At 46.1% G+C, this 7,681-nt stretch overlaps 1 long non-coding RNA gene across 1 annotated transcript; it reads left to right on the top strand.

Annotated features, from left to right (window-relative positions):
- Nucleotides 1-293: 293 nt before the first annotated feature.
- Nucleotides 294-5,652, top strand: LOC134476739 (uncharacterized). The gene is made up of 2 exons (XR_010048544.1): nucleotides 294-647; nucleotides 4,924-5,652. It is a non-coding gene; the product is annotated as an uncharacterized LOC134476739 (long non-coding RNA).
- Nucleotides 5,653-7,681: the final 2,029 nt, after the last annotated feature.

A 7,681-nucleotide genomic window follows, 5' to 3' on the forward strand; every position in this document is an offset into this window, starting at 1 on the left:
GGGGAAAGGTGAAAAATCCCTAATAAAACAATTATTCAAGTCACGAAAAAGAAAATAAAGCAGTGAGTCAGTGGATATTCACTCACCACTTTACTTAAACTGGATGCAGAGGTCCTCCCCTGCAGAACATGGGCGCGGGGTCAAGGCCTTGCTGCCTGGTCTGGGTCAGCCCTGTGTGCTTCCTCTCTGGCTTTCTGACCCAAACCACACCCAGAAATCCTCCCCTCAGACACCGGCTTAAAGACTTACAGGAAGTTGTCTGAGTGCAGCATCCTTCCGGAGCATTCCAGCATTTCTATTCTTATACTTTTCTTGTCAATATATAATTCAGGAAGAAGCAGGACTTTCATGGCATTTTGGATTTTCCAGGTATTCAACTACATTTTTACAGGAACCGCTCTTCTCTGTACTCTTAGTTCATCAGTTTAGATGTTATTAACTAAATTGCATAATCGTCATTGCAAGTGCGGCTGTCAGCAACACCTGACACTCAGTGCCACCCAGCTCAGCTGCCAACAGCCGAAGGGGACGGGTCTCCATGAGGGCTGCTAACTACCATGTGGCCTCTGAGAAGATTTTCCATCAAGGGGAGAGCACACTTTACTCTGCACATATCAAGCAGAACATGGTCAAGACTGACTCTAAAGGTAAGTCAAGCAAGGGCACGCGCTGCAGGGTGTAGAAAGCAGGATTTTTGAAACTTGGTCAGTATGAAAGGAGAGAGAAAGAGCAAGATCTTTTTTTCTAAACCAAGCTATAACTGAGGTTAGTTACAGATTTTTTTCCGTAAAGCAAGCTTGCAGTTTCTGGTATGCTAGGAATGTAGAAGAGCCCAGAAGTACCATCCGCCCTGAATTCTGGTTAATCAAGCGGGTGCAGGTGCATTCCCCTGGGGGCCTCCTGTCCCTGGTCCTGCCAGACCTGACCTCCTGGATTTTTCTCCCAAGTTGGCCCTCTCTTTAAGGGATCCCATGAGTCTGCAGTTTCTGAAGTGACTTCAGTGTAGCATGCTCCCTAGCATCTTACCTGGTTGCGAGGCACAGAGGTGGACCCGAGCTTCTTCGCTTTAGTTTGAACATCCGGGCCTTCAAAAGTGCCACTGAGCTACATCTCTATCCCACATGGGAAGGGGAATTGCGGGGGGGGGGGGGGTTAAGCCTGAGCATGGGGTCACTCTGTGCTGTAAACTACTCTTTCTCCACGCCCTCCCTGCCTCGAGGCACAGGGGAACACCAGCACACTCCAGCTGTGCACGGGCCTGGTCACTCACCTCCCACACATACAAGCAAAGGCCTCTCCAGGGTTTTCCACCTGCTGGGGTTGGCTCATGCTCCAGGGCATGCTGCTGTGCAGAGAACCGTGTTTTCCAGGGTCCCTTCTTCCTCTCACACAATCCTTTTAGCTCTGTCTCCTCACGTGATTTTGCCTCCTTCTCTCCACCCTCACTATACCACTCAATTCCAGCCTTCCACTTCTGAGGAACTAGTGCGGGAGACCCTTAGCTAATTCTTTAGCCTTGAAACTCTTCTCATCCATGCTTCCTTTATAGAAACACTGAATATATTAATCAGCTTCTGCCGCTGTGACCAAATATATCTGAGAAAAAGAACTTGAAAGGGAAATGATTCTCTTTGACGTATGGTTTTAGAGATTTCAGCCCATGGCCAGCTGGCCGTGACACAGAAACCCCAAGGAGAGGGCGTGGCAGCAAAGAGCTGTTGGCACCATGGCATCCAGAAAGCAAGAGACCACGGACAAGCCAAGCCGAGGAGAAGGGGCAGGGACCTTTCAGAGGTGCACCTCTGTCCAGGCCCCTACTTCCTTTGTCTGGGTCCCCCTCCTACCAGCCCATTCAGCTATCAGCCCATTCATTTATTGATGAGGTGGGCACCCTCATGATCCAGTCACCTTTCTGGGCCCCACCTGTGGACATTGCTGCATGTAAATCTTTAGGGGACAACATATTTAAACTATGGCTTTGGAAGCAATTCTGACCATGTTATTTTTTGGTCTAAAATCCTGAACAGCACACACAACACACACAGTAAAGCCTGAATTCCTTAGCCTAGAGTGCAAAGCCCGCTGGAATATGGCCTTGCTTCACTTTCTCAGTGTGATGTCCTGCCGTTTGAAGGACAGGCCACTTGTTACAAATATCTTTTCCTCTTTTCTCCATGGCTACTATTGCTTGAAATTCAAGATTTGTTCCTCTTTCATTTTCTGAGACGTTTTCCTCCTTTTCGCTCAGGAATGTGTTCTTCTCTGGCTCTCTACAGTTCCCACGCAAGTCAGCAATATAACACTGAGGACAATTATTATGATGGTTCATTTATCTTTGTCTCTTAATTAATAAGTGATGAGTTCCTCAAGGGTGTAGGTTGTGTCTTGGACTTCAATATGTAGAGGGCATGGTGAAAAATATTTAAATGAGGGCATTTGTTTAAAAGCCCATGGAAATGTTAATTGGGATATCAACACTTTGAGAACACCAACACCTCCTTCATATTTTTAATGTGGCAAGTTTATGTTAAAAAAGTATAAATTGAAAGATTTTTATGAGTTTAGTTCAAGAAAGATAAACTTTTGTTTCTCTAAGGCATATATATATGCCATATATATATATATATATATATATGAGTAAAAACCAAATGTTGAAAACAAGATGTATAAAAATCAAGATTCTGAAAAACAAGTTTGCCCTAGCCTGTCTCTTGCTGTCTCAGATGCATGCCAATGGAAGCAACACAGAGGAAGAGATCCAGAAAACTGTCTTAGTGGGGTCTTTGTAAGAAATTTGTAGAAGCTATGATCCCTCTGCCTCATAATCCAATATGGTGGAAGAAGACACCAAGAGAGAACCTGAGAAAGAAATGACCACCAGGGGACATGCTTCTCTTGCTCAGGGAGCTGCAGTAACTGTCAGGCTTCCGAGGAAGATGATGCTGGAACGCAGAATTATGTCACACTCCTAGAATAGGTCAGCAAGAGTCCCACTGTTTACTCCGCACTCTGCTGAGATGAAAGGCCCTGCTGGCACAGGACAGAATGTTCCAGCACAGGATGTTGGTGTTAGAACACTGGTTATAAAAGAAAAGGGTCTTGTCTGGGGACAGTTTAGCTCTTAGCTACAACACGAGACAGTGCCACCATGGAAGCTGTCTTATTTAGTCTGAGGTTCCACAACTCTGCCTTTTATTGCCAAGAATCAGTCTAAGGACTTTTCTCACAAGCTAATCAGGGCAGTCTAAGGGAGATCAAGGCAAGGCAAGCCAGTCATGAATGGGGGAGAGCTGGTCTGTTGTGTGGGTTCCCCTGCCTACGACACCAGCTGTTGCATGCAGTTCTGTATGTGTGCAGCAGGGCCTGCGGGGGACAGGTGGCTTGAGGTTGTTTCACAAGGCCCTGTATGGGCACTTTGCCTTCTTTTATTCTCTCCATGCAGCTGTAGTGCAAGCAAAATCAAAGCCATGCTTCTGCTGGGGTTTCCCCAGGAAAGGCCCTCTCTCCCCCACTGTCCTTTAGTCCCCTACACCCTGTGGCTTTGACATAGTTTATAAACACTGAGCCAACAGCTTGTCCTAACCCCAAGGTCAGCGCCTATAGAACCTAGGGCATCTTGCAGCTGTGAGGCTTGGGAAAAACATGTGTCCTTCTAGGTGGCGGCAGGGGGCTTCATGCCAGGAGGGCCCTTTAAGGTTCCAAACCATCCTGGTTTGCCTGAGGCTTTCCTGATGTGTCACTGGTGAGGATGCACCCACGGAAGCTCTCAATCTTGGCAAAAAGAGACAATAGCCATGTACTGCCAAGCCTGCCTGAATAGCTGTGGTTGTTCTAAACCGACTCTGTGCCTCTCAGACATAGTAACTTAATGCAGCTGATGCCATTTTCCTGTAGATGTTGGCTGCCTGAGACTCCAGAGCATAATTTGTACCTTTCTCTAGAGAGACAGTTAGATGCATTTGATGCAGTGTTAGATATGTTTAATGCAGGATGGCAAATCTTCTAGAGACAAGGGCTCAAACTGCCAAGTGCCAATGGTACAATTAAACCTGAAAAAACAACTCTGAATTAACATCTTCTATCTTAAAAGAAATGCACAATAACGCATGTACCGTATGTTCACACCGTCTGAAAGTGTGCTCACCTACCTGCTGGTCAGTCCTTCTGTCCTTAGACACCTTTTCTAGGTTCATCTATGCAGCTTGAAATTTGAAATTATCTTGGAAAGACCAGCATTTGTTGGGCCCCTTCTCAGACTCCTTTCTGAGCTGTCATGGACCCTTCTTTCAAAGCCTCTCACCTTGGCTGGGATGCACGGTTGTGATAAAACAGACCTGACTTGGCCTGAGGGAGGAATCATTTATCTTAAGACGGGTTGTTATGTACAGAGGTATTTTCCAGAAGTGCTTAAAGTTTGAATGCTTGTGCTTAAATCATGCTTCCCTCCTGAATCTGCTCAACGACTTGTCCTGCCACTGGGTAACAGTGAACATCAACTCAGCAGCCACTTCAGTGCATCACTGCTGAGGTTTCTGTCACTCATTTTGCTTTAGGAAAGTCTAAGCATGGGACCAGCAGTTAGGTGGCTTGGCTGTGCTAAACCAAACTGACCAGGCTGGGACGGCAGCACGGTCAGGCTGCTTGGATGAGGCCAGTCTCAGAGGGTGGGGCCTGCAATCACAGGGGCTGCGCACTATTCTATGCCTTTGCCTGTTTTGATTTGCAGCCTGAGAAGTGCTCGTAGGCCAAAACTTCTGCTGCTTCTCAGAGAAAGAATCCAGACATTAATGAGGAAAGGAATTCAGTAGGATTTGGCCAGAGGATCGAATCTAGGACTAGCTCATCTTAGGGGAAAAAAATCACTTAGAAAATGTATTCAAAATCTGTTGCTACAATAATTCCCTTTTCCATTTATCTTTCCAGACACTTATTTCCTGCCTCAGAACAAATTCAAATGGCAAATTTAACTTTGGGTTAGAAAAAATGTGGCCTGCAACCACCGATTGCTGCCATCTGAATCGTCCAAACGGTCCTCGGGAAAACCAATGCTCATTTGATTGATTTCTCCTGGTACCAAGACAGATTATGATTCATTGGCAAGATGTCCCCTGCAGTTTGTAGAATATTTTCAAGCAATGATCATGCTGAGGAGGCCTCTGGGTCCAAAGACAGTTTCTAAACGATATATCATGAGCTTTGTTGCTGAGCAAAGACTGCATTTTGAGATCTGCGAGCTCTGCTTGCTCCTGGCTTAAGCAGGACGAAGAACCTCAGCCAATTTCACCAAAATCAGCCCCAGGCTTTGACCTTTTCCACAAACTGCAGTTCTGAACTTTTGCTGCACTTGGGAAGTAGAATTCCCTTGTCATGGTTTATGTCTGTGTCCCCCAGGCCTCATAAGTTTGCATTGTGCATTTGTGATGCTTCATTGTCTAGTGCTTGGATTGATGATGTCAGTGCTCCACCCACATAGGGGTGGAGCCAGGATGTGATGTAATGGCAGGAAGAAGGTGTGTCTTGCTCTTTGCTGGTTCCTGCTTGCTGCTGGCAGCAGCCATGAAGTGTGGCCCAGCCATGCCCACCTGCCTTGGAGCCAACAGAGTATGGACTGAAACCTCCAAAACCTGTAAGAAATAAACCTTTCCTTTCCCAGGTTTGGGCTGCAGGTGTTTTGTCTCAGCGACGAGTAAAAAATAACTAAGACACCCCTCCTCACTAAACATGGCAGTTTTTGCAGGAAAACGTAGTCAAGTCCTTGAGTTCCTGACAAGTTTAGGATACGTTCAATATGGGTTTATTTCATTTTACTTTTTCAGGACTGGAGATTGAACCCAAGGCCTCACCACTGCTGGGCAAGTGCTCCACCACTGGGCACTCCCCACCCAGCTCCTTGAGTGTGATTTATGGGTTCATTTTTTTTTTTTTTTGAGAAACCTTGTGATAGCCCAACATCTTGAAGTCTCCCTGAGCCACTGTGAAGAGCATTTGAACCAAACCAAAATCCTTTGATGTTGGGTTTTCTGGTAGGTCTTGTCCATACTAGATACAAAGTCCTATAACCTGCGCTGTGACCTGTAGGCTGCATTCTTTCCTTTCTGGAAATATTCCAGGAGGAAGTGATAAGTGCCCATCAGGTCCCCACAACTGCATGAGGAAAGGCCAGGCTAGACAGACCCATATGGTAGGCAGGACTTCTGGCAAAAGGTGATGGCTAGGAGTGATCTTCCTTGGCTTGAGGCTTTGTAGGCACAAGAACCTTCTCGAAAGAATCAATAGTTGGATTTATTGGGGTAGGGAGTTACCCCACACCTATACTTTCTTAGAAGGCAGAATGGAAGAAGAGGGAAATTTAAACTTAGCATTAGCACTTAGGCTTTTCTTGCAGATAAGGAGCAGTAACAGGGAGCTGTGAGACAGAAGAAAGAGGAAGAATAATGCATGAATTTGAAAGGAGCAGTGTCTGTGTTTAAGGCTTAGACAGCATCGCAGTAGCTTGAGACACTGGATGCTTTAGGTAAGATCTGTGCTAACAAAGCTGTTCCACCACCTCCTCTAGCACCTTAGAGCTTCACAGTGCTTTCTGATTCATTGCCCAGCTGTGCAGTTGGGACAGGGTCTGTCCCTGAGGGATGCAGGAGACCAATTCCCAGCGTGGGTGCTGGGCACCAGGTTCTGTGCACTGTGCCATGGTCTGCAGCAGGGACTCCATCCTTGCAGGCTTTGTATCAGTACTGGGCTGCAGCCTTCATCCTGCCCAGCATGAAGTGTAATTTTCTCTTCTCCTTCTTTCTCTTAGGCACATGGGCTCAGGCCCTCAGCAGGTGAACATATTAAAAGGTGATAAGTAAAAGAGGCCACCCAGTCAGTATCCTAAAGAAATAGGAGGACTGTTTTCCAGAGAACCTAAAAGTGCACCAAAATTTAATGTCTATTAAATGACAGAATGAATGACTAAACAAACAAACAAACAAACAAATGAAATGGTAAAAAATAAATGAAATGATGAGAACTCCAAATGCTAAAAGATTAGTACTAGTGGGATTTTTCCAATCTCTGAAGTTTCAATGCTTTTGAACCCTCCATAGCCCACTATTTAGGAGACAATGAGCTAGGACTCTGTGCTACCATGCAAATGCTCTGGGGAAGATCAGAGTACATTCTAGACCTGCACGGTCTCACACACCCACAAAGGGTGCGGGCAATTCTGAGAACACAGCAGCATCATGGGTCCCAAAACTAACACAGGGTCACTATTGAGGCCTGCCAGGAAGGCTGCCTCAGCCTCCGGGGGAGTGGGCATCCTTGTTCAGGGCTCTGTCTCGTCTTCTCCCAGGCACAGAAGCCCAGAGGAAAGAGGTGCTGGGCAAGATTAAACACCAGAGTGGTCAGATTCTTTCTTTGCTAACCATTGTGTGTATTGTTTAACACACAAGTCAGATGGGCAGGATTCCAGTCCCGATCTAACATTTTGCTCCACACAGTTGTGTGTCGCCCACTTACTGATCAGATAACATAGAAAAATTCAGGTTAATCAAGACTGCAATACATATTTTGAAAGAGGATGCCAAACGCTCACCGACTCTGTCCCTGAACTGGCAGGTGTGACTCCTGAGCTCTGTACTTAGGGCATCTGCACTTAGCTCTTTACATTTGGTGTGGCTCACTTAAGTTCAGTTAATGT

Source organism: Cavia porcellus, unplaced genomic scaffold (genome assembly GCF_034190915.1).
Source record: "Cavia porcellus strain 051 isolate PalLab524CR breed Dunkin Hartley unplaced genomic scaffold, mCavPor4.1 scaffold_7, whole genome shotgun sequence".
Taxonomy (NCBI): domain Eukaryota; kingdom Metazoa; phylum Chordata; class Mammalia; order Rodentia; family Caviidae; genus Cavia; species Cavia porcellus.